The following is a 27,747-nucleotide window of genomic DNA, read 5'->3' as shown; positions in this document are numbered from 1 at the left end:
ATCATGGTTCTTAGATTTACTTAGAAAATGAATCTCAGGGCTATATATGGTAATGTGTACTTTGATAATAAATATACTTTGAACTTGAACTTCAGAGAGCAAGGCAGAGGTTGAAATGTCAGGAAAGGAAGGCGGTATCAGCTGCTTTACAAGAGATGTAATCCAATGGCTCTAGGTTGCTCCAAGACATCTGTTAATCCCTAAAACTTTCCAAAGTCTACTAATGTGCTGCAAATTGGATTTGAACAACTGCAGAATCTTATTTATATTTCAAAGTAAATTTATTATCAAAATACGTATATGTCACCATATACTTCCCTGAGATTCATTTTTGAAATTAACATATTTCAAATCAATAGCAATATACAAGTAATCCCTTTGTTTTGGGGGAGGGGTAGATTGTGTTCCTGGAAAATGGGCCATATCACAATTTTTTGGTAACGCAAAGTCACATCATCTGTGCATGTGGCAATAAATGTGAGATGAGAAAATTGTGTTAATTTATTTGCTTTTTTAAATCCACACAAGTTCTATGAATGCCAATTTTAAAATCACATCTCAAATTTTCGGGTAGTGAATTTTGAGTTCTGTATGAGCAGATTTTTATAACCTGAGCAGCCATAAAGAATGGGTTGCACGAACTGGCATCTAAACTATTTAAAAATTCATAAGTAACTGCAGAATGCAACTTCATTCTCCAGAGATTTGCAACCTTGTGATAAGCTAGACTGTCCATGGTCCAATTTCCTAATGACTAAAATGCCAATAAAGCAATAGAGAATGTTTAACCATACTGGTCCTGTGTCATATTAATTATGTTCCCAAACAGCCAGAGCTGCACTTGTCAGGAAAACCCAGCCTTGGAATGACATAAGAGAGGATAATACAAAATTAAAAAGAAAAACTGATATATCTCTTGCAAAACAGATGATAAAAATCTACAAAAAATGAGCAAAGAAAAAAGATTAAAATGTATTTTTTTAAAAATTGTGTTATAATAAAGTGTTTAGGAGATGTGCAGTCTTTTGGAAAATGTATAAGCCGTTGTATTTTTTTAATATAAAGACTGCAGACAAACTGAATTTGCCCTTGTAGTAATGACTCAGTGGGGGTGGAGACAAGTCTCTACCAAAGGAGGTGTCAGGTGCTCCTTCCCTCCGCTAGTCTGCAGGTCACCCTTGGGCAAGGTGTAGCACCTGCTTAGCCCCTCCCCCCCCAATCAGGGTTACATGAAGTCATGGGAGTAGGAACTAGATGATGGATAGTCACTGAACAGCTGGTGAACATACTTAGCCAACCACGCTGACCAATTTTATCCCTTACTATCCTTTTGCTCTTAATATACCTGTAGAAGCTCTTTGGATTATCCTTCACCTTGACTGCCAAAGCTACCTCATGTCTTCTTTTAGCCCTCCTGATTTCTTTCTTAAGTAATTTTTTTTGCACTTTTTATACTCCTCAAGCACCTTATTTGCTCCCTGTTTCCTATACATGTCATACATCTTTCTCTTCTTCTTTATCAGAGTTCCAATATCCCTAGAGAACCAAGGTTCCTTATTCTTATTCACTTTGCCTTTAATCCTGACAGGAACATACAAACTCTGCACTCTCAGAATTTCTCCTTTGAAGGCCTCTCACTTACCAATCACATCCTTGCCAGAGAACAACCTGTCCCAATCCACGATTTTTAGATCCTTTCTCATTTCTTCAAATTTGGCCTTTTTCCAGTTTAGAACCTAAACCCGAGGACCAGATCTATCTTTATCCATGATCAAGTTGAAACTAATGGTGTTATGATCACTGGAACCAAAGTGTTCCCCTAGACACACTTCCGTCACCTGTCCTAACTCGTTTCCTAATAGGAGATCCAATATTGCATCCTCTCTAGTCGGTACCTCTATATATTGATTTAGAAAATCACAAGTCCTGGTTAAGCAATCACTGATGCCAAGGAGACAGTCTTTGAAGAGTAATGATAATGACTAGGGTCATGGTTGTAAAGACACTTCCCAGAAGGCAGCAATAGCAAACCACTTCTGATAGAAAAATTTGCCAAGAACAATCATGGTCAAGATCACCCACCTCATACGACACATTACATAACAAACGAATGAGTAAGTGCCAGGTATCGAGCATTATTTTGACGTTACAAATAAGCTATACTGAATCAGGAATGCAACACCATAAATACTGCACTAGGGCAGGGGCTCCCAACCTTTTTTATGCCTCTGGCCACTACCATTAACCATGGGGTCCATGGATCCCAGGCTGGGAAATCCTGCACAAAAGTTGCCCAGGACCAAGCAGCTTTGAACCCTTTCAATATTTTAATACATTAATAATATTCCAGAGATTATGATTCAAACAGTGTTCAAGTGGAGTGAAAAGCTGCAAAATCTTTCATCCAGTCTTACCTTATAACTCAAGTCTTCCTGTGCCAGAATCTTTTCTACACCCTCTCTAGGTTCATCGTATCCTTCCTATAGTCTGGTTACCAGAACAGCACACAAGATGTCAAGTGCAGTTTCGTCTATCAACATCTTTAAGTTGTCCATAGATCCCTCAAAGTTGTGATCCAAGTTGACACAGGTGTTAAGAAAGCATATGGTATGTTGTCCTTCAATAATCAGGGGAAATTTGAATTCAAGAGTCATGAGGTAATGTTGCAATTATATAAAACTCTGGTTAGACCACTTTAGAATATTGTGTTCATTCCTGAGTGCCTCTTTACAGGATCATTTACAATGACCAATTAACCTATTAACTAGTACATCTTGGAATGTGGGAGGAAACCCACATGGTTACAAGGAGAAGGTACAAACTCCTTACCTCAGAGAGCAATGGGAATTGCTGGCACTGTAAAGTGTTGTGCTAACTGCTACGTCACCAGGCTGCCCATTAGTTGCATATTTAGTTACAGTGTTACAATACAGTGGATTCCAGTTAACTGGGATACATCGGGACCAGAACATCTTGGATCAATTAAGCGGCTGCCCCAATTAGCTGAAGTTTCATGGGAATAGTTAAAAAGGTACAGAAAAGATAAACTACCATTTAACTGAGTAACAAATTACATATTTAAATGAAATACAGATCACATTAGAACACTACCAATACAACTGTGTATTAGATCCCCATAATTATCGACAGAGGAACTCATCCAGTGTACACTGCTGTGTTCTTTTGATTATTACAAATTAACAAAATCAGGACAGACACCTGGTGCAGATCATGGACTACCTTCACGCAATGCTTTCGACAATCGCAACCTCCAAATCTTTATTTTCATTGGAATATTCAAGATATTGTCAATACCTTCAAATTTTTTGTAGTTTCCAACCTAAGTAAGAAATAATTTCATTTTCATTCCCGGCTGCTACTGGCATCTCCAAGAAAACTTAAAACCGCAGTGAGCAAACCAGTTCTGAATTGTCTTACTGCTTATTATCACCATCTATCAGTGACAAAAGCTACTTTTTTTAAAAACACGAACACACACAAATGACGCTATTTAAAAACTGTTCTCTCTAAGCATGGTGTAGTGTCTAATAACCACACAAGTGCACCAAGTGAGTGATGCTAGTCCCAAATAAACTAAGCGACTCCCACCTATTTTATCGATTAGTTTTTGTTCCTTAAGAGTTGTTCCAAATAACCTACAGCCCAATTAGCTGGATCCACTGTATACATGTTGGGAAAAAGCATTTTTAATTAAGCAAGATTACAATTCATTAGATTTCATCACAAAAAAAAATAAAACAAGTGTTCTACCTAATAAATTCAAAATGACTTTTATATATCCAAAAGCATTTCCAGTGTCACACTGTGACCACTAATATTTGTCCAAGAACAAATGAGATTACAATGGCCAGCTGTAATAGTCTACTAAAAAATCTCAAAAATTCATTCAAGAAAGCTGCAAATTATTTTTTTAATTTAAAAATTTCTTGAATAGCAGTTTCCTTTTGCATCTTTTAACCATTTTATTAAGTATTGCTGTAGACTACAAGAGATCCCCTGAGGACTTTGTGGGATTACGTGCAAGGACTTAATTGGAGTGAATTTGATATTAGGTCATTTACACATGAATCCTAATGAACAGATGGGAAAGAGCAAGATCATGCCGGACCTTGATCAAACAATGCAAGAGCAGATGGAACACCACAGCAAATGGAAAGGATACCATGGAGCAGGGGTGCCGAACCTTTGAGATTGTGTGCCTAAATTGGCGATAATCTTCTAAAAATTCTCCCATGCACCATGGTAATTTTGTGCAGGGATTATCATTTGTAATAATAATTATGGACTTCAAGGAAGAAAGATGAGCCCTGTTGCTTATTTAAATGTATTTATTGTTTTAATATTAATAAATGTATAATAGATTAAAATAGATGAAGCATTTTAGAAAACATTCAAAATTATTAAAACTCATGTTTATATTATTTCTGAATAGGAATGTGTGTTATTGGACCTCACATGACATAAAATATGTGAATGTGAAAATATAGATTTTGGTGCACAGTTATAAAAGATCAAGGAAAGGAAAATAAACTTTACTCTCAGTAAGACTAGTCGCTGCACTGTTAATGACAAATATTTTACATTAAAAATTAAGTATTTGGTTGTTTTAAGACCTGTGCGCATAGCATTAATTTTATCAGCAAGTTTACTAACCAAATACTGATATGTACACCAGGTCTGAGTATTTCATAACGTATCAGCTAACGTCATGTGTTCAGGCAACTGTCTAGCTGGTACAAAGCTGGTGTGAGACTGTTCCTGTGAAAATGTCACGCTGCTCTCAAGATGTAAAAAAAATTGTTCACTGCTTCATTTGGCAATAAAGATATTCATTATCTATTTTTACAGGTGGAGTTTAAAGAATCAAGAGGCAACACCGCATGCTGTGTGCCACAAAATTTTGCATGTGCCATCTTGGGCAAGCCTACTGTAGGTTCACCACCCCGCCACAGACTACAGTTCTCTTACAATTTTTGAAATTGGATTTTGCAGGGTAGCTGCACAATTGCTGGAAATGCAAGGGTAAATTTCACCAACTAGCATTGAGCTCAAAATAAAACTGCTTACCACTGCTCACACTCTTTACAACCTGTCTTGACTACCTCATCCCTTACATAGGGCATCACTTGACCCTATCCACTTCTAGCTAGACAAGAATGAAGAGGTGGAAAGCTTTTCACTGCTTCCACGTATACGGAATTCCTCCTCAGGTTCAGTCCCTGTTCATGGTACAAAGTTCAAAGTAAAATTTATTATCAGAGTACATAGATGTCACCATATACAACCCTGAGGTCCTTAGCAAATCTTCAGAACAGTAACTGTAAACTGGATCTGTAAACGGTAAAGAAACTGTACAAATGTAGATAATAAATAAACGAATATGAAATAACAAGATAAAATAGCCCCCCTTTGTTTAAGAGCCTGATGGTTCAGGGGTAGCAACTGTTCTTGAACAGTTCTTGATCATTTTACGCAAAATGGAGAAACTTACACTTGTACCATAATTTTAAGGTGTCTGGAGGCAAGTGTTTGGGGGGGGGGGGGGAGTGCATAGAATGTCAAGGGCAAGTTCTTTACAAAGAGAGTGAGGAGTGTGTGAAATACTCTGCCGGAGATGGGGGTAAAGGCAGATACATTAGGGACATGAATTACATACATTAGATACATAGAAACTCTTAGATGGGCACATGGATGATAGAAAAAATAGAGGGCTATGTACGAAGGAAGGGTTAGATTGGTTATGGAGTAGATTAAAAGTTCAGCACAACATTGTGGCCTGAAGGACATGTATTGTGATACTAAATTCTATATGTTTACACCGACCGAACAGTCCAGAACTGAAGGGCTTTCGACCTAATACATTAACCTTTTTTTTGCACCTATTGCCTGGCCCAAGTGTTCCAATATTTTGCATTTTTATTCCAACTTATACATATTCTACTCAAGAAACAGTTTACCTGGAACCCTTCACTAGTAACATAAATACTCTGGCTACAGATGTGTACCAGAAGTTGGATATCTGACAGAAAGTGACGCCTTCTGAATCTCAACTCTTCCCTATCAATAAGGCACAAGCTAGCAGCATGATGGTATACTCTCCACATAACAAGAAATCTGTGCCTAACCAGAACTAAAATCTTCAGTACCAAAAGAAAGCAGCATGTCCAGTGACACTCAGCTGAATACCAGAGCTTATGTGTAAGCCAAGTACACATATATATGCTGGGCTTGCTTTCCCAGGCTATCCTGAAAACAACTCACAGATGTGTGACCTCTGTTGACTGGAGAGAGGAGAGCAGTGGATGTAGGGAAAATACTACCACCTCCATGTTTTACATCACCCTCTCAAAATTACACCCCTGTTCCTTCACCAATGGGTTTAAATCTTCAAACAAAATCCCTACTCAAGGTAGCGTAGATATGGCAGCATGGTAGCACAGTGGCTAACATAACGCCAACAATCAGGGTTCAACTGCCACCGCTGTAAGAAGTTTGTACGTCCTCTCCGTGACCCCCTGGGTTCCCTCAGGTGTCATCTCACATTTTAAAGACCTTGGGGTTAGTAAGTTGCTCTGTTGGCACTGGAAGCATGATGACACTTGTGGGCTGCCCCTAATAGATCCTTGGCCTGTGTGGTTGCTAACATGAACACATTTCACTATGTTTTGTATATGTGACAAATAAAACTAATCTTTAATCCAATTGCATTGACCACTGCAATTACTTCAGCAATTTAAGGTGGCTCAACATGACTTTCAAGGGCATTTGGGGATGGCCAACAATGCCCACTTCCTCAAAACATTAAAAAAAGGTTCTTGATAATTTAGCTGGTTGAAGACGCATTCACAACTTTTTCTCTGATTGTTTAATACGACCCCATTATCACCAGATTCAGCTTCTCCAGTTATATCGTCTTGCTCTGTGATCTGATTCCAAATTAAGTCACCCAGCCATGTTCAACAAGATTACAATGACCCAAAACACACAAAGCAAATGCATTAAGAATAAACTGGATGTGGAGAGGATGTTTCCTGTTGTGGGGAAGTCTTGGACCAGAGGGCACAGCCTCAGAATACAAAGACGTCCCTTTAGAACAGAGATGAGGAGGGATTTCTTTAGCCAGAGGGGTTGTGAATCTGAAGAATTAATTCTTTGCCACAGATGGTTATGGAAGACAAGAAAGTCACTGGGTATATTTAAAGCGGAGGTTGATAAGCTCCTGTTTAGTAAGGACACCAAAGGTTAAGGAGAGAAGGCAAAAGAATGGGGGTTGAGAAGGATAGAAATCAGCCATGGTGGAATGACGAAGATGACTCAATGGACCCAGAGGTCTAATTCTGCTCCTACGCTTATGGCAAGGGGTTCTCACCTTTTTGATGCCACTCACCGAGGCACCATGGACCCCAGGCTAGGAACCCATCTTATGGTCTGGCCTCAAATGCCTCAAAAAGATCACAATGTCCCAACTCACATCCAAGCAAATGTGTTACAATAGGGCACAGAACCACTGGGGAAAACAGATTAAAAGTCTATCTGAAAAACTTTGATAGGCCAGAACATTATTTGACAAAATTCTATATCCCAATACAGAACTCCAATTATTGGATAACTGTAAGCAAAAAAAAACACAAACGTTCTGGATTAAATTGTTTTGGAATGAACCAGGCCAGTAAACCAAGGCAGGGAACCTGAATGCTTGTTCAAACTTTATAAACTTTCCATAACACTATTATATAATGAACAGATCATTCATATACTGTTAGGAGTCTAAGCTTATTTCTTACTATATCATAACAATAAACTCACCAATAAATTCAAATAAAAGCAATTTACACTAATACCATTATAACCAATAACTGCCACGCTTTTCCACAAAAACGATGAAGAGGTGACACATTCTGCAGCTTCCTGGAGCCTAGATTCATTTTTTGGGTGTGGTGCTTATTCTAACTTGCAACTGAATAACAACCCTACTGTCTCACACACACAAAAAGTTACAGCCTGAAGTTAAAAGCTTCCTCAGATCAGGTTAACGCCCGTGCAACAGTGTTTACAAATAGAGTGGAACAAAGAACCCCACGACCAAGGTGGTGTTAGAAATCAAGTTAGGGCCATTGAACTGCAGGAACAACATCAGTTCAGGTTCAAATCAATATTGTGATATCACAATGTTTTAAGATACTTGCTCAGACAAGTTAAATATGACATTCCTTTCCCTCACTGTGAACAAACTGCTGTATTTCAAATTACACAGTAGAGGAAGAGAAAACCTTGTTTTAATGTACAGTAATATGGACAAGAGTACCGTATCGTTATGTTAAACTTTGCCTTAAACAGCCACATTAAACAGCCAGCCAGGGAGCCGAACCGCAATATGCAATTAAAAGGGATGAGTCAACCAGGCATACCACAATGTATTACGAATGCCGTCTCAACAAGTCAGGCTTTACCAATCAAGCATCTCTATCAGCCCATTATCCCATTTCATTCTTGAGCACAAAGTGACTGGGGAAAATGACACCCAATGATAGAATCATTTCAGAGATCACCACCACCCAGGCCATGCTCAATTCTCACTGCTGCCATCAGGCAGAAGGTACGGGAGCCTCAGGACTCACACCATCAGGTTCAAGAACAGTTACTACCCCTCATCCATCAGGCCCTTGAACAAAAGAGGATAACTACACTCACTTGCCCAATCTTTAAAATTATCTCACTTTAAGGACCGTTTGTCATTATCTCATGCTCTCGTTATTTATTGCTATTTGCTTATATTTGCATTTGCAGTTTGCTGTCTTTTGCACGCTAGTCAATTTTTAATTGAGCCTGCTATAATTACTATTCTTTAGATTTGCTGAGTATGCCCACAAGAAAATGAACTATGACATAAGTACTTTGATAATAAAATTTTCTTTGAACTTTGAATCATAGCATAAATCAACAATGCTGCGTCTACTGGAAGGAGATAGCAGTGTGAGTGAATGTCGGTGTCTTACCGTCACCAATCTAACTGCCATTGGTAAAGAGAACTTCACACTGAGGACACTCCCCAATGCACATAGATGAATGGATTTGAAAACCTAGCAGCTTAAAACTACACACACACAGTGCTGGTGGAACACAGCAGGCCAGGAAGCATCTATAAGGAGAAGCACTGTCGACGTTTCGGGCCAAGAAGATAGTAAGAGATCTCTGACAAAGGGTCTCGGCCCGAAACATCGACAGTGCTTCTCCTTATAGATGCTGCCTGGCCTGCTGTGTTCCACCAGCATTTTGTGTGTGTTGTTTGAATTTCCAGCATCTGCAGATTTCCTTGTGTTTGCAGTTTAAAACTAGATGCCTTTTGGTCTGTTTGTAACACCATCATTAACCAAGCCTGGTTAAACACCAGTAGAGGAACACAGCAGGTGTGGAAGCAATATTTGACCAGGACATGCCAATCTAATAACTATAAATAAAAAATTACATCCATGCTGAACAGCAGAAGCAACCAAGACTAACATTTCTGTAACTAGTAATTCAGGACAAAGTTCCATCATGCAGCAGCTGTGTAAAGGAACCTCTGCCCAAAACTAAACTCTTTACGCCTTTTCATAGATGCTGCCTGACCTGCTGAGATCCTCCAACATTTTGTGTGTGTTGCTCTGCATTTCTAGCATCTGCAGAACCTGCAACATCCAAATGTGAACAGTGGTCATTTACAGGTGGTGGGATATGGACTCCTACATCAAAGTTAGGATGTGGAAGCAGCTTAATTTGGATTTTAACAGTTCAGTAGGGTGCTTTGGCACAACCTTCTCAAAAGGGATTAGAGACAACCATGACGACTCTTTACCAGGGAAGAAATAGCTACTAACAGGAGGCAGAGTTTTAAGGTAATTGGAGGAAAGTATAAGGGGGATGACAGAAGTAATTTCTTTACACAGAAAATGGTGGGTGTATGGAATACCCTGTGACGGGTGGTGGTGAAGGCAGATACATTAAGGACATTTAAGAAACTCTTAGGTAGGCACATGGATGACAGAAAAATGGAGGGCTATGTAGGAGGGAAGGGTTAGATTGATCTTGGAGTAGGTTAAAAGGTTGACATAATATTGTGTACCAGAGCGCCTGAACTGTGCTGTAGTGTTCTATGAAATGCCCACGTTACCAGCAATACTCACAGTTCACTTAGAAATTAAATTAACATTAATTTACCTCTTGCTCAGTGTGGGATAGAAAGTTCTAGAAAACTCCATCCAACACTGAGCAAGAGAACAAGGATTAGACTGGACACCAAAAACAGTTATAATTTCAAAATTGGGTAACAAATAACCAGGAATGGAAATGGTTCTCAGTGAAGACTAATACAAACTCTCACATAACACACAAAATGCTGGAGGACCTCAGCAGGTCAGGCAGCATCTATATGCTGCATAGAGAAATTATATCATTATTACCAGTTATCATTAGATTCTGCTTGACCTGTTGAGTTCTTCCAGCATTGTGTGCATTATAACCATATAACAATCACAGCACGGAAACAGGCCATCTTGGCCCTTCTAGTCCGTGCCGAACGCTTACTCTCACCTAGTCCCACTTACCCGCACTCAGCCCATAACCCTCCATTCCTTTCCTATCCATATACCTATCCAATTTTACTTTAAATGACAATACCGAACCTGCCTCTACCACTTCTACTGGAAGCTCATTTCATACAGATACCACTCTCTGAGTAAAGAAATTCCCCCTCATGTTACCCTTAAACTTTTGCCCCCTAAGTCTCAACTCATGTCCTCTTGTTTGAATCTCCCCTACTCTCAATGGAAAAGGCCTATCCACGTCAACTCTATCTATCCCCCTCATAATTTTAAATACCTCTATCAAGTCCCCCTCAACCTTCTATGCTCCAAAGAATAAAGACCTAATTTGTTCAATCTTTCCCTGTAACTTAGGTGCTGAAACCCAGGTAACATTCTAGTAAATCTTCTCTGTACTCTCTCAATTTTGTTGACTTCTTTCCTATAATTCAGTGACCAGAACTGTACACAATACTCCAAATTTGGCCTTACCAATGTGTTGTTTTAGATTTCTCAGCATCTGCAGAATCTCTCATGTTTATAATACAAACTCATTTAGTCAAACTCCCTTTCCACAATGAATGTTATAAATTTGAGATAAGGTTAAAGCAATACAAATTTAAACCATTTCCAGACAATAATTTTCCTCTTCAACCTCTTTTAAATAAACAGCAATTAATCAAAGGCAACTAGGTGGTGCCAACTTTAAAATCTAAGAGAATAACACCCAAAATGAAAAAAAATCCATGTTCAATGATCATCTTTAAAAATATCAAAACCTATTGTTCTCGCTTCCATTATTAAGGATCCTCGCCACCCAGGACATGGCCTCCTCTCATTGTTGCCATCAGGTAGGAGGCACACACTCAACAATTGAGGAAGAGCTTCTTCCCCTCTGCCACCTGATTTCTGAATGGACATTGAACCCATGAACACTACCTCACTGCTTTTTATCTCCATTTCCTTTATAATGCTGTTTGCTTTGCGGATGCAGCATGTAGTGTAAGTGTCTGTAATGGCGGGAAGAGAGACCCGATGATCTTCTCAGCTGACCTCACTATCCGCTGCAGGGTCTTGCGATCTGAGATGGTGCAATTTTGCACTATTTACTTAATTTAACTATCTAATATACATATATATTTACTGCAATTTTTTTCATATATATTATTTATAAAACATAATGTATTACATTGTACTGCTGCTGTAAGGTTAACAAATTTCTGGTGATACAAAACCTGATTTTTTTCAAGCGCAAGTCTGAGCGCCTTGAAATCAATGGAGGAGGCCTTTCGGTCCATGCTGCTAGAATCAACTCTAAAGACTTTTCCACTCTATACCCACTACTTTGCCCCCCAACACTCCCCGAAGATTTTTCCCTTAAGATTTTCCAAATCTCTTTTCCTCTTCCTACTTTGATGATATAACTCACTAGAGCTTTTAGTTAAGTTCTTCTGACTATTTTTGCCAACTATTTTGAATTTCTGGTTACTGACAATGGAAGGAGTTTTCCGTATCGATGATGATTTTCAGCAATTCACCCCATACCTGATGGCCTTTGCATGTTTTCTATTTTTGTTGTCTCCTTTCAAGACTTCAAACATCCAACCAGAAAGGAACAGGTATGTACATAATGAAGTATTCTTGAAATTAAAGTAAATCCAACGTCTACTTTTAGAAATAACTAGATTATCAAGTGCAAACTGGGGGCAGTGGGGAAGAATCTGGCAAATTAAATGATCACTTAAATCAGAATATGAAAAACATTACCAGCATAGCTTGTCAATCTGAGTTAAAACATAAACTCAAACCAGACAGCACAATAGTGAACATTGTGCCTCAGATTCAGAACACCTTTGAGTCAACATGAACAGACGTGTCGACAATCCAACACAGGACTGAGCGAGAAGCAGTTTGAAGCTCTGCAATACTCCCCTTCACCAAACAAAATTCAAAAAAGAAATAAATCAACTACCATTCATGGAAACTACACTGCAGCAAACAATAGGTAGTCAAAACTATCCCGTGTATCACCAGCACCAGCCTACCTGCCATCAAGGGACAGATACAGAAAGGTGCCTGAAAAAAATAACAGTAACATAATGGAGGATCCCACCCACCTTGCACATGGACTGTTTGTCCCTATCCTATTAGGGAGAAAGCTATATTGCATCCACATCAAGGACCACCAGACTCAGAAACAGTTAACTTTCCCCAAGCAGTAAGGCTGATCAACAACCCCACCCACTAGCCCACCCAAACAGTACTACTTCTTCATTTCCTGTCACTCCTGTGCCTACGGACATACAATCAATGTACATAAGCCATCTTATGTATTTATAGTGTATTTTTATGCTGCATTGGATCTGGAGCAACAATTATTTCGTTCTCCTTGACACCTGTGAACAGGAAATGACACTGAACTATCTTGAAGTTTTGTTCCTGGTAATTGGGACCCTATACACACTCAGTAGACGTGTCAGAGCATCTAGTTAAGACCCACAGAATGGATGAGGGAATGTTTGCACAACATTTAGAAAATTCTTTTCTAATGAGTCAGAAAACCATTGAGTGTTCTGCAAAATTGTCACCATAACCCCACGTGACTGCTTCAGCTCTCTCCTCTTTAAACCACAGTCTGTAAGGCTTCATCTCTTGAATGCACTTCTGATGGCTATATTGAGGTCCTCCTTAATATATCCTCCATAAACGAGAGGCAATTCAAAACTTGCACGAAGACCATTTACTCTGAAGCCTGTGCAGTCCCTTACACAGAAGAGATCATGAGGGGTTGACTGACATGCAACAGAGAGAAAATTTACAAAGCTGTTGTCAGGAATTGTGAACCTGATTTATAGGGAAAGATTGAGTAAGTTAGAACTTTATTCTCTGTGTAGGAGAATTGATAGAGGCATACAAATTATGAGGGCTATAGTTAGGGCAAATACAAGCAGGCTTTTTCCACTGAGGTTTGGACTAAAATGGGTCATGGGTTAAGTGTGAAAAGTGAAATGCTTAAGGGGATCAGAGGGCAGTGAGTGTGTGGAATGAGCTGCCAACAGGAGAGGTGGATAAAGGTCTAATTTTAACACTTAAGATAAGATTGGTCAAGTATATGGATCAGAGAGGTATGGAGGTGTAATATTCAATCAAGTGTTACAGAAGGTAGGTACAGTATACTAATCATTTATTTACAAACAGTGAAAATTCAACCAAACATTCACGTTCCCCAAGTTACAGACGCTACAAGGCCGAGTACTCAATAGACATTTGTACATTCAATAAACCTACTTAGTGTGCGTCAAGCAGGCCGTCCCAATGGTCATGTCTTAAACAAAGAAGAGAGCAAGGTCCATTCACGTGCTATTTAATATACCGAGGGCATTTGAAATGGGACACCAGGCACCTATCCAATGGAAAAGCAGGTGCACCTTTTAAACAAACCAATCACAATGGAAGCGGCTTTCAACAATCAGAATAAGGCATGCACTCACCCCCACAAGAAAGGAGGGCTCCGGTCCAGTTGATAGACTCAGCATGGACTAAATGAGCCAAATGGCCTGTTGTTGTGTTATAAGGCTCTATAAAGGGTCTCAATTCAAACCACTGACTGTCCATTTCCCTCTGTTGATGCTGCTTCAGTATACTGTACTTTCTGTTGTTTTCATTAACCAAAAAGTCATGTTCACTTTCAAACCTTTCTCTCTTCCCTGGGTCTGTAATCTATTTTAATCTAATGCCCCTTGTATCTAAGGTAATGAATTTGTTGCTGGTGTGTTTTTAACTACACTCGGAACCTGTTTTGCAAAACACTGTGTCCCCCCCCCCCCCCCTTTGACACTCTTTAAAAAGGAATGTTGGAACTTCCCCATCGGTCACCTGTCTCAAAAAGTTGTAAACACAGCCTGCTTCATCGTGGGCACTAGCCTCCCTAGCATCAACATCAAAAAGGCAGCATCCATCATTGAAGACACCCAACTCCCAGGACATGCCCTCTTCTCATTGCTAACATCAAGGTGGCGGTACAGAAGCCTGAAGACACACACCCAGTGATTCAGGAACAGCTTCTTCACCTCCGACATCAGATTTCTGAATGAACAATGAACCCGTGAACTCTCCTTTTGTACTATGTATTTAATATTGTACATAATTTAGCTTCATTTCAAAGTACTGCAGCCGCGAAAAACAACAAATTTCACAGTACTAAACCTGATTCAGAGAAGCTGTGTCAAATTTTATTTACTAACACTCCCGCGAAGCACCTCACTCCACTCACTTCCCTAAATTTTATTTAGGGAAGATATACTTTCACTTTTGGGCGAGGTGAGTTTAGTGGGTAGCCTGGCGATTTGGGGTTCGTAGTCGAACAAGCCCGTAAAAGGGGTGCGGGGGCAGGGCGGGTTAGTGAGCGGCCCGGGGACGGAGGGTTTTGCAGCGGTTGAGTCCTACTGAAGGGTCTCGGCCAGAAACGTCGACTGTACTCTACTCCATGGATGCTGCCAGGCCCGCCGAGTTCCTCCAACATTTTGTGTGTTGAATAGCCCGAGGAGTGGGTTAGTGAATAGTTGGGGAACGGGGGCAAGTGCTGCACGGAGTGAGCCCGAGGTTGGTTGGGTTAGTGGAGGAGGAGGTGGTAAAGACGGGGGGGACTGAGAGGCGGTGCCCTGGAGGCTCAGGGTCGGGAGAGAGATTTGCAGCAGTTAAATGGTCTGGAGATTGGGCGGGGCGGGTTACTGAATGGACTGGGACGGGGACTTCCAGTGGTTTGGGGGCGGTACCGTGGAGGCTCGGGAACAGGGGGTGAGGGACGGGGGACTCCCAATGGATTGGGGTGGGGTGGGGTGGTGAGGTACCGCGGAGGACTGGGGACTCCCCGTGGATCAGGGGCGTGGTGCCGTGGAGACACGGGAACGGCATCTCCCTATGGATCGAGGCCCGGGTCTACCCATGGATCGAGCGAGTGCGGCACCGTGAAGGCCCGGGGTCTCCCCGTGGATCCGGGGGGTGGGAGGGCTGTGGTACCGAGAAGGCCCGGGGATGGGGTCTCCCTGTGAATCGGATCCCGGGGTCGGGTACCGGTTTACAACAGCTGAATGACCGGAGTCGGGCCGCGCGTCCCACCACCACCCCTCCACGGACTTTAAACTCACCGTCGACGGCGGTCGTGACTGATCTTTGCTCGACGCTTCTGCCCTGCTTCGCCCGGCCCCGCCGACTGCCGCCCACCCAGGCCGCTCCGATCACGGGCGTCAGAGGGAGCGGCGGCCGAACGTCAGACAACAACCAGGCGGCGGAAGTGACGTCACGGGCCGCCGGGCGACGTCATCGCTTCCGGAGCGTTGCCGGCTCCTGGGCGAGGGAGGGGTCCCTGTGGCGTCGGCTTTGTGCAGGCAAGTGGGCATCAAATACCCTCGGCTGTCGGGTGTCAGTCACCGCTGCCATTGGTGTGGTAAAATTGACCGCGGTGTTTGGTCCAGGGATTGAGCAAAGCGGAGGAATGGGTGTGGCGCTGTTAGGGCTGGCAGCTCCAGCTCCAGAACGGCGACTGCGAAAGAAAAGGAAACTTCATGGAGTGAATTCTACTAGTTAATGGCGTAGTTGCAAATAGTGGATTAGTTGAGTTTGGGATAATCTAGAGCATAAATATTTTACCACATACTACCTTGAGATTCATTTTCTTGCAGACATTTACAGGAAAATAAAGAAATACAATAGAATTTATGAAAATCTATACAATCAATGGGCAAAAGACACAAAGTGCTGGAAAAACTCAGCAGGTCGGGCAGCATCTTTTATGACGAATAAACGGGATAAAAAGGCCAAGGGGAACGAGGCTAGCAAAAGAAGACATCGTGCAAGTGAAGAATACTGAGAACATGAGTTGTAGAATTCCTGAGAATGAGTTTGTAAATGGTGGGCAAACACGAGGAAATCTGCAGATGCTGGAAATTCAAACAACACCACACACAAAATGCTGGTGGAACACAGCAGGCCAGGCAGCATCTATAGGGAGAAGCGCTGTCGACGTTTCTGGCCGAGACCCTTCGTCAGGACAAACCAAAAGGAAAGATAGTAAGAGATTTGAAAGTAGTGGGGGGAGGGGGAAATGCGAAATGATAGGAGAAGACCGGAGGGGGTGGGATGAAGCTGAGAGCTGGAAAGGTGATTGGCAAAAGTGATACAGAGCTGGAGAAGGGAAAGGATTATGGGACGGGAGGCCTCAGGAGAAAGAAAGGAGGAGGGGGGAAGCACCAGGGGGAGATGGAGAACAGGCAAACAACTAAATATGTCAGGGATGGGTTAAGAAGGGGAGGAGGGGCATTAACAGAAGTTAGAGAAGTCAATATTGTCAAAATGAATCCAAACTCTGGTTGGAGGAACAACACCTTATATACCGGCTGGGTAGCCTCCAACCTGATGGCATGAACATTGACTTCTCTAACTTCTGTTAATGCCCCTCCTCCCCTTCTTACCCCATCCCTGACATAATTAGTTGTTTGCCTGTTCTCCATCTCCCTCTGGTTCTCCCCCCCCACTTTCTTTCTCCCGAGGCCTCCCGTCCCATGATCCTTTCCCTTCTCCAGCTCTGTATCACTTTCGCCAATCACCTTTCCAGCTCTCAGCTTCATCCCACCTCCCCCCCCCCACATCTTCTCCTATCATTTCGCATTTCCCCCTCCCCCCACTACTTTCAATTCTCTTACTATCTTTCCTTTCGGTTAGTCCTGACGAAGGGTCTCGGCCCGAAACGTCGACAGCGCTTCTCCCTATAGATGCTGCCTGGCCTGCTGTGTTCTACCAGCATTTTGTGTGTGTTGTAAATTGTGGAATCAGTTCATTGTGAAGTTTTTCACGCTGGTTCAGGAGCCTGATGGTTGAAAAGTCGTGACTGTTCCTGAACCTGGTGGTGTGAGACTTTAGACTCCTGTAGCAGAAAGTGGGGGGGGGGGGGGGAGATAAAGATGTGTTTAATGGTAGGATCCTATTGAAGTTGCTACATCTGCCCCAAATAGTCCTTCCAGATGAGGCAGTACTTCCCCTGTGAATCTGTTGGGGTTGTCTACTGTATCTGGTACTCCGGTTTGCTCCCACGTTCTAAAAACATACATGTCATTGGTTAATTGATCACATGGTTGTAACTGAGCAGCATCGGTGTGTTGGGGGGTGGGGTGGAGATGCGTCTCTTCCAAAGGAGGAATAAGGTGCTCCATCCCTCCTCTAGCCTGTAGGTCACTCTTGGGCAAGGTGTAGCACCTGGTTAGCCCCCTCGTCGATCAGGGTCACACTAAGCCAGGGGAGCAGGCGGTGGATGGTCGTATAAGCAGTCGGTGCATATCACAAGTCCTGGTCATGTGACCACTGACACCAGGCACACTATCGCTGAAAAGTGTTGATAATAGCTGGGGTCACCTGTCTTGTAGAGACACTGCCCAGAAGAAGGCAATGGCAAACCACTTCATAGTCACGGGACTATGATTGCCCAGGTCATATGACACAGCACATGATGATGATGATGATGAGGCTTGTTTGGCTGGAAGGGCCTGTTACCTTGCTGTATCTCAAAATTAATTTAAACTTGGTTGAAATTCATACTCATTATCAACTATTAGAAATTGAAATGTGAAGTTGCAGTTTGTAGCCATATATAATACAATTACATTAGTACCAAGGATATTTCTCTTTGACGGAAGATAACGAAAAGTGGAAGTAATTAAATTAATCTGTTCTTCTTATTTCATCTCGTTAGAATTCTTGGCATAGTGCTATAATATTTCTTGTTTAATTGATGGCATTAGAGTGAAATATATTTGTTAAAAATTGGTCACATTGGTGACAATGTTTTTGAAAGACCTTATCCACCAGTCTATATTCTCTGGCTCATGGATCCTCATGTTGTTATAGCCAGGGGTGGTAATGGGGACAAGCTCCCACTATCTATTAAATGCTCCCAATAGAGTGCACCTCAAATAACCTCAGACAACCAAGTCCAGATCCTGGCCTTCACATGTGGCTTAGCTACTAAGCCTGCCGGAACCACTTCTACTGACAGGAGAAGGAAACAAAGCTGGGTTACTGGCACCTCGAAACCAGTGGCTTTGGGCAGATGGGGCTCATCAGCCTCTGCTGCCTTGCGACTATACCCATTCACAGGAAAGGCTTCAGGAGTAAACCCAGGGAAAAATCCAGAGCTAGAGATATATAACATATAACCATATAACAATTACAGCACGGAAACAGGCCATCTCGGCCCTTCTAGTCCGTGCCCAACGCTTACTCTCACCTAGTCCCACCAACCTGCACTCAACCCATAACCCTCCATTCCTTTCCTGTCCATATACCTATCCAGTTTTCACTTTGCTGAACAGGTAACTGCTGGTTAACTGTCGGCTAACTATTACTTGGATTGCATTACCTGTATGTATAATCTATATTTTCATTTATATTTATCATTATTATTGTTATGAGCAGAGGGACAACATCTGCCGGAAGTAAATTCCTTGTATGTGCATAGGTACTTGGCGATTAAAGTCTGATTCTGATTCTGATATCAAACCTGCCTCTACCACTTCTACTGGAAGCTCATTCCACACAGCTACCACTCTCTGAGTAAAGAAGATCCCCATTGTGTTACCCCTAAACTTTTGCCCCTTAACTCTCAATTCATGTCCTCTTGTTTGAATCTCCCCTACTCTCAATGGAAAAAGCCTATCCATGTCAACTCTGTCTATTCCCCTCATAATTTTAAATACCTCTATCAAGTCCCCCCTCAATCTTCTACGCTCCAAAGAATAAAGACCTAACTTGTTCAACCTTTCTCTGTAACTTAGGTGCTGAAACCCAGGTAACATTCTTGTAAATCTCCTCTGTACTCTCTCTATTTTGTTGACATCTTTCCTATAATTCAGTGTCCAGAACTGTACACAATACTCCAAATTTGGCCTCACCAATGCCTTGTACAATTTTAACATTACATCCCAACTCCTACACTCAATGCTCTGATTTATAAAGGCCAGCATACCAAAAGCTTTCTTCACCACCCTATCCACATGAGATTCCACTTTCAGGGAACTATGCACCATTATTCCTAGATCACTCTGTTCTACTGCATTCCTCAATGCCCTACCATTTACCATGTATGTCCTATTTTGATTAGTCCTACCAAAATGTAGCACCTCACACTTATCAGCTTTAAACTCCATCTGCCATCTTTCAGCCCACTCTTCTAACTGGCCTAAATCTCTGCAAGCTTTGAAAACCTACTTCATTATCCACAACGCCACCTACCTTAGTATCATCTGCATACTTACTAATCCAATTTACCACTCCATCATCCAGATCATTAATGTATATGACAAACAACATTGGACCCAGTACAGATCCCTGAGGCACACCACTAGTCACCGGCCTCCAACCTGACAAACAGTTATCCACCACTACTCTCTGGCATCTCCCATCCAGCCACTGTTGAATCCATTTTACTATTTCAATATTAATACCTAACGACTGAACCTTCCTAACTAACCTTCCGTGCGGAACCTTGACAAAGGCCTTACTGAAGTCCATATAGACAACATCCACTGCTTTACACTCGTCAACTTTCCTCGTAACTCCTTCAAAAAATTCAATAAAATTTGTCAAACATGACCTTCCACACACAAATCCATGTTGACTGTTCCTAATCAGACCCTGTCTATCCAGATAATTATCAGAATCAGAATCAGACTTTAATCGCCAAGTACCTATGCATATACAAGGAATTTACTTCCGGCAGATGTTGTCTCTCTGCTCATAACAATAATAATGATAAATATAAATGAAAATATAGATTATACATACAGGTAGTGCAATCCAAGTAATAGTTAGCCGACAGTTAACCGGCAGTTAACTGTTCAGCAAAGTGACCGCAGTAGGGAAAAAACTTCTCCAGTGCCTATTAGTCTTAGTCTGGAGGGATCTGAAGTGCCTACCAGACGGAAGCAGATCAAACAGTCCGTGCGCAGGATGGGAGGAGTCCTTTATGATGTTCTCCGCCCTCTTCTTCAACCTGGAAGAGTACAGGTCCACAATAGAGGGCAGGGAGGCTCCAATGATGCGCTCGGCAGTCCTCACTGTGTGCTGTAGTCTGGTTCTATCCTGCTTGGTGGCAGCTCCAAACCACACAATGATGGAGGTGCACAGGACAGACTCAATGACTGCAGTGTAGAACTGCAGCAGCAATTCCTGAGGCAGACCGTATTTCCTCAAGAGCCGCAGGAAATACATCCACTGCTGGGCCTTCTTCAGGATGGAGCTGATGTTCTGCTCCCACTTCAGATCCTGAGAGATGGTGGTTCCCAGGAACCTGAAGTTCTCCACGGTGGACACAGGGCTGCTGAGGACTGTGAGGGGAGACATAGCAGAGGGATGTCTCCTGAAATCCACTATCATCTCCTTTGTCTTGAGCGTGTTCAGCTCCAGATTGTTCCGACTGCACCAGAGCGCCAGTTGGTCCACCTGCTGTCGATATGCAGACTCATCACTATTCTGGATGACGGTAGTGTCGTCTGCAAACTTCAAAAGCTTCACATATATATATACCATCTCTAAGAATACTTTACATTAATTTACCCACCACTGACGTCAAACTTACAGGCCGATTATTGCTAGGTTTACTCTTAGAACCCTTTTTAAACAATGGAACCTGAGTTCCTGAGGCAGTCTTACATTGAGTTCAATGCTGACTGGTAAGGTCTGCATCAGTGGTGGTGTCAAACTGTATCAGTCTCTGCCATTCCTTTGAATTCATCAGATGCATGGAGAGGGTGGAGAGGGGGAGCCTGCTGCAAGGGCAACAGCTTGCCCTCCATATCGTACTGCCCTGGCTTGTGCATTATGTAGATGCCTAGGGTGCAACATCCATAGTTGAGCCCAACTTATGGAGGGTCTGATGATATAACAACTGACTGAATATTTCTGACAAATCATGTCTTGGGTTGCAAATGAGTACATGGTTTCATTTTATGTTGGTTGATTGTTAGTCCACCTGGAATCTCTGTTCAATCGGCTGGGCACGTGACAAGGACGGTCAGCTTCAGATCCTCTGGAAATCATAATGGGTTCTTGAAGCTGTGATTCATATTTGTCTGCTGGAATGGAGTATTGAGCCAAGAATATTAAAACACCTCCAGTGACGTGAAGACACGAGACCGATCAGGAACTCGTATGTTTTAATTGGTCATAGGTTTATTGTTGCAGGTAACAAGATAAAGGGAAAAACTATTGTTGGCATGCCATCCCAACAGATTATTCCATACATAATAGAACAGACAGCACAGTAATGTAGTGGTTAGCGTAACACTGTTCCGGTATCAAAGATCTGGGTTCAATTCCTGCCATGGTCTGTAAAGAGTTTGTACGTTTTCCCTATGACCGTGTGGGCTTCCTCCAGGTGCTCTGGTTTCCTCCCACATTCCAAAGATGTACTGGTTAATAGGTGAAATGATCACATGGGTGTAGTTGGGCCGGAAGGGCCTATTACCGTTCTGTATCTCTAAATAAAGGGACTGCAGACTGGAGAACACACAAAGTGCTGGAGGAGCTCAGCAAGTCAGGCAGTGTCCATGGAAGAAAATGGCCAGTCAGTGTTTCAGGTCAAAAACTTTCATCTGGGCCGCTCTGGATGAAGAGCATCAGTCTGAAGCTCCGACTGTCCATTTCCCATGGATGCTGCCTGACCTGCTGAGCTCCTCCAGCTCTTCGTAGATTATGCAGCAATGAGGTTTGGTTACATTCATGGACGCTTTACTGAGCCGCAAATTATATCCTCACTCTTCTGGTGCAGCAGCAAGTTAGTTCATTTGCATAGCAGGGCTGCTAGCTTTAAAGTGGTTGCAGCTGCTCACATTCTGCACTTGGTTTAGATTCAGGTTTGAAAGTTTTAAAAGGCAGTCTGACCTTCGTTAATCTTCATACTCCCTGCAATATACACTTGATCTTCCACTGTTGGCAGTGACTTCAGATCTCATCATCAGGCTCTCTTCTTGTTGCTCCATCGAGAAGGAGGTATAGGAGCTTTAGGTACACTACCAGGTTCAGGAACAGTTATTGCCCCTCAACCATCAGGCTCCTGAATCAGAGCGGATAACTTCACTCACCTCAATTCTGAACTGATTCCACAACCTATAGACTGATTTTCAAGGACTCTACAACTCATGTTTTCTGTATTATTTATTTACTATTTATTTTTTATTATTATATGTTTTTTTTATTTGCACAGTTTGTCTCCTTTCGCACATCATTTGATCATCGGTCTTTGTGTGTGTGTGTGTGTGTGTGGTAGTTTTTCACTGATTCTGCTGTATTTTATCCTGCTGTGAATGCCCATAAGAGAACGAATCTCAGGGTAGTATATAGTGACGTATACAATACTGTGCAAAAGTCTTAGGCACATATATATAGCTCCGGTGCCTAAGGCTTTTGCACAGTCCTGTAGTGGGTGCTGCCAACAGCCTCAATAAACTGATTAGAAAGGCTTGGCTCTGTTATAAGATCAAACTGGACACACTGGAGGCTGTGGTAGAACAAAGGACCCCACAGAAAATCCTGGCAATTCTGGACAATGTTTCTCACCCTCTGCATGCCACCTTGGCTGAACAGAGGAGCACTTCTAATAATAGTCTATGTTTTGCTCCATAGAGTGGTATACGAGGTCATTCTTACCCTTGGCCATTAGGCTCTTTATGAGTCAACCTATAGCTGGGGAAGTGATGACACCCTCCTGTTAGACTGTTTGAGGTAACTTATTTTTTATTCTGTTTTACTTCTCTTTTAATATTTGTATATCTGTGTACATGCAATGGCATTGTGACACCATAATTTCTACTGTAATTTCTTTTGGGATCAATAAAGTAGCTACCTATCTATCTGTCTATCTAGATATTTTATGTATTGCACTGTACTGCTGCCACAAAAAAATCATGACATGTGAGTGATGATAAACCTGATTCTGATATGGGTCTCTGTTGTGGACTGAGAGTGGGAAGGGGGCAGGGAGAGGAGAATCATGGTTGGAAAAAGGTGAGGAGGAGGGAAGGAAGCAGGAAGTACCAGAGGCACATTCTGTAATGATCAATAAACCAATTGTTTGGAGAATCAAATTACCTTGTCTGGAGTTCTTAGGGCTGGGTGTGTGTGGACCTGCGTCACCCCATGTCCCTGGCACTCCTTCTCTGCCACCAGTCCTACACTCTTCCTGTGGCGTTCCACCCTTGCCATTCCCAACATGCTTTGCTCCCACCAGATTTACAAACTTGCTCTCTGCTCCATGTTCACAAATATAGTACTGTGCATGCAAGTCTTAGGCACTCAGGCTATATATATGTGCCAAAGAGTTTTGCACAGTACTGTGTGTACTTTGATAATGAATTTACTTTGAACTTTTGAACTTCCAAAGTTTGAAATTCTTCCTGTTTCCTTTCTCTCCTTAAGTGCGCTCCTTAAAACTTACTTCTTTTATTAAGCTTTGGTCTCTGAACTTAATATAAAGCAGATTAAGTTTGCAACTTAAATTTACCAGATTGTTTTTAGACTGATATCAATGCCCAAATTCGGTTCCAACAGATGGTTGAAGTTTTCTGCACCATTATGGATGTATTTACTGATTAGAAAGGCTGGCTTGATTATAGGAGTCAAACTGGGCACTGGAGCCTGTGGTAGAACAAAGAACCCCCCGGAAAATCCTGGCAATTCTGGACAATGTTTCTCACCCTCTGCATGACACCTTGGCTGAACAGAGGAGCACTTTTAGTAATAGACTTAGGCAACTGTGTTCTAAAGAGCACTATATGAGGTCATTGTTACCCTCAGCCAGTAACCTCTATAATGAGTCAACCCGTAGCTGGGGAAGTGATGAACCCTCCTGATAGAGTGTTTGTGATAACTTTTTTTTTGTTCTTTCTGCTTCTTTTCTGCTATTTATATCTGTGCACTTGTAATGCTACTGTGACACTGTAATTACCTTTGGGATCAATAAAGTATCTATCTGTTTTCAGTGCCTTGCCCTGTGTGGAGATAAGATCATAAGACATAGGAGCAGAATTGTACGTACAACATAGAAATCTACAGCACACTACAGGCCCTTTGGCCCACAATGTTGTGCTGACCATGTAACCTACTTTAGGAACTCACTAAAATTTTCCTACCATATAGTTCTCCATTTTTCTAACTTCCATGTATCTATCTAAGAGTCTCTTAAAAATCCCTATTGTATCCACCTCTACAACCACTGCCGGCAGTGTATTCCACACACCCACCTTTCTCTGTGTGAAAAACTTAGCCCTGACATCCCCCCGTACCTATTTCCAAGCACCTTAAAACTGTGCCCCCTTGTGTTAGCCATTTCAGTCCTGAGAAATGATCAATGCCTCTCATCATCTTGTATACCTCTATCAGGTCACTTCTCATCCTCTGAGAAAGCTCCAAGGAGAAAAGGCCAAGTTCACTCAACCTATTCTCATAGGGCATGCTCTCCAATCCAGATGATATCCTTGTAAATCTCCTCTGCACTCTCTCTATAATATCCACTTTCTTCCTGTAGTGAGGTGACCAGAACTGAACACAGTACTCCAAGTGGGGTCTGACCAAGGTCTTACATAGCTGTAACATTACCTCACGGCTCTTGAACTCAATCCCACGGTTGATGAAGGGCAACACACCATGTGCCTTCTTAACAACACCGTCAACCTGTGCAACAGCTTTTGAGTGTCCCCAAGATCCCTCTGATCCCCCACACTGCCAAGAGTCTTACCATTTATATTCTGACTTAAAATTTGATCTACCAAGATGAACCACCTCACACTTATCTGCATTGAACTTCATTGGCCACCCCTGAGAAGGGGTCCCAGAACAGATCCCTGTGGAACACCACTGGTCACCGACCTCCATGCAGTATATGAACCATCTACAACCATTCTTTGCTTTCTGTGGGCAAGCCAATTCTGGATCCACAAAGCAAGGTCTTGGATCCCATGCCTCCTTACTTTCTGAATGAGCCTTGCATGGCGCATCTTATCAAATGCCTGACTGAAATCCATATACACTACATCCACTGCTCTACCTTCATCAATGTGTTTTGTTACATCCTCAAAGAATTCAATCAGGTTTGTAAGGCATGACCTGCCCGTGACAAAGCCATGCTGACTATCCCTGATCAGACTAGGTCTCTCCAAATGCTCATAAATCCTGCCTGTCAGGATCTTCTCCAACAATTTGCCCACCATTGAAATCAGAGTCACTGGTCTATAATTTCTTGGTCTCTCTCTACTCCCTTTCTTGAACAACAGAACAACAGTTGCAGCCCTCCAATCCTCTGGTACTTCTCCTGTCCCTATCGATGATGCAAAGATCATTGCCAGAGGCTCAGCAATCTCCTCCCTTGCTTCCCATAGTAGCCCGGGGTATATCTCATCCAGTCCCGGTGACTTACCTAACTTAATGCTTTTTAAAAGCTCCAGCACATCCTCTTTCTTAATGTCTATATGCTCAAGCATTTCAGTATGCTGTAAGTCATCCCCACAATTACCAGGGTCCTTTTCCCCGGTAAATACTGAAGCAAAGTATTCATTAAATACTTCTGCTACTTCCTCTGACTCCATGCACTCATTCCCACTATCGCACCTGATTGGTCCTCTTCTCACATGGTTCATCCTCTTGCTCTTCACATGCTTGTAGAATGCCTTGTGGTTTCCTTAATTCTGCTCACCAAGGCCTTCTGATGGCCCCTTATAGCTCTCCTAATTCCATTCTTAAGCTCCTTCATGGCAACCTTGTAATTTTCTAGAGCTTGAATAGTACCTAGTTTCTTGAACCTTTTGGAAGCTTTTCTTCTTAGCTAGAGTTTCTATATCCTTTGTACACCATGGTTCTTTTATCGTATCATCCTTTCCTTGCCCCAATGGAACATACCTATGCAGAATGTTCCCTGAAAATTTGCCACATTTTTACTGTGCGTTTCCCAGAGAACATCTGCTCCCAACTTATGTTCCCAAGCTCCTGCCTAAGAGCAACATATTTCCCCCACCCTAATTAAATGTTTTCCCAAATTGTCAGCTCCTATCCCTCCCTAGCTCTATGGTAAAGGAGATAGAGTTGTGATCACTACCTCCAAAATGCTCTCCCACCAAGAGTCCTGACCCCTGACCAGGTTCATTTCCCAATACCAGATCAAATACAGCCTCTCCCCTAGTTGGCTTATCTACATATTGCATCAGGAAACCTTCCTGAACACACCTAACAAACTCCACCCCATCTAAACCTCTTATTCTAAAGAAATGCCAGTCAATATTAGGAAAGTTAAAATCTCCCATCACAACAACTCTTATTATTGCACTGTTCCAGAATCTGCTTCTCTATCTGATCCTCAATGTCTCTGTTACTATTGAAAGCACCCAGTAGAATTATAACCCCCTTCCTGTTTCTGACTTCCACCCACATTGACTCAGTAACCTTCCATGACTTACTCCTTTTCTGCAGCCATGATTAGCAATGCTCTTTTGGCTCCCTGTCCTTTCTGAAACATCTAAAGCCCAGGACACTCAGCAGCCATTCCTGCCTCAGAAACATTCAAGTTTCTGTAATAGCCACAACATCATAGTTCCATGTATTGATCTACGCTTGAAGTTCATCCACCTTGCTTATGATGCTGCTTGCATTAAAATAGACACATTTGAAACCTGCAGGCTGAGTGCATCTTTGCTCTATCATCTGTTTATCATTCCTCACAACTCCCTACAAGCTGTGCACCATCCTCTGCCTATTCACTTTGGTTCCCACCCCCCTGCAAATCTGGTTTAAACCCTCCCCAATAGCATTAGCAAACCTCCCGGCCAGGATATTGGTTTCCCTCCAGTTCAGGTGCAACCCGTCCCACTTGTACAGGTTACCTCTTCCCCAGAAAAGGTTCCAAAAACCTAAGAAGTTGAAACCCTGCCCCCTGCACCATCTCCTCAGGCACTTATTCATCTGTGCTATCTTCCTGTTTTGACCTTCACTGGCTCGTGTCACTGGGAGTAATCTGGAGATTGTCACCTTGGAGGTCCTGCTCTTCAGCCTCCTTCCTAACTCCCTAAACTTACTGCGCAGGACTCTACCCCTCTCCTGCCTACGTCATTGGTACCAACATGTACCACGAACT

At 42.4% G+C, this 27,747-nt stretch overlaps 1 protein-coding gene and 1 long non-coding RNA gene across 2 annotated transcripts in view; one reads left to right on the top strand and one right to left on the bottom strand.

The window, feature by feature from the left end:
* The window catches only part of LOC140718246 (ras-related protein Ral-A), a 37,093-nt gene extending 21,236 nt beyond the window's left edge, over window positions 1-15,857 (bottom strand). The window contains exon 1 of the mRNA XM_073031785.1: window positions 15,728-15,857. The gene's annotated coding sequence lies outside the window, so the exon portion shown is untranslated. The remainder of the gene's footprint in view (window positions 1-15,727) is intronic.
* A 14-nt stretch (window positions 15,858-15,871) lies between these two features.
* On the top strand, window positions 15,872-24,441 carry LOC140718308 (uncharacterized). Its single transcript, XR_012096666.1, has 3 exons — window positions 15,872-15,967; window positions 23,253-23,351; window positions 24,177-24,441. It is a non-coding gene; the product is annotated as an uncharacterized lncRNA (long non-coding RNA).
* The last annotated feature ends 3,306 nt before the right edge of the window (window positions 24,442-27,747 follow it).

This window comes from Hemitrygon akajei, chromosome 1 (assembly GCF_048418815.1).
Source record: "Hemitrygon akajei chromosome 1, sHemAka1.3, whole genome shotgun sequence".
Taxonomy (NCBI): Eukaryota; Metazoa; Chordata; class Chondrichthyes; order Myliobatiformes; family Dasyatidae; genus Hemitrygon; species Hemitrygon akajei.
Note: the sequence above shows the minus strand (reverse complement) of the source record. Positions and strands in the feature narration are given on the sequence as shown.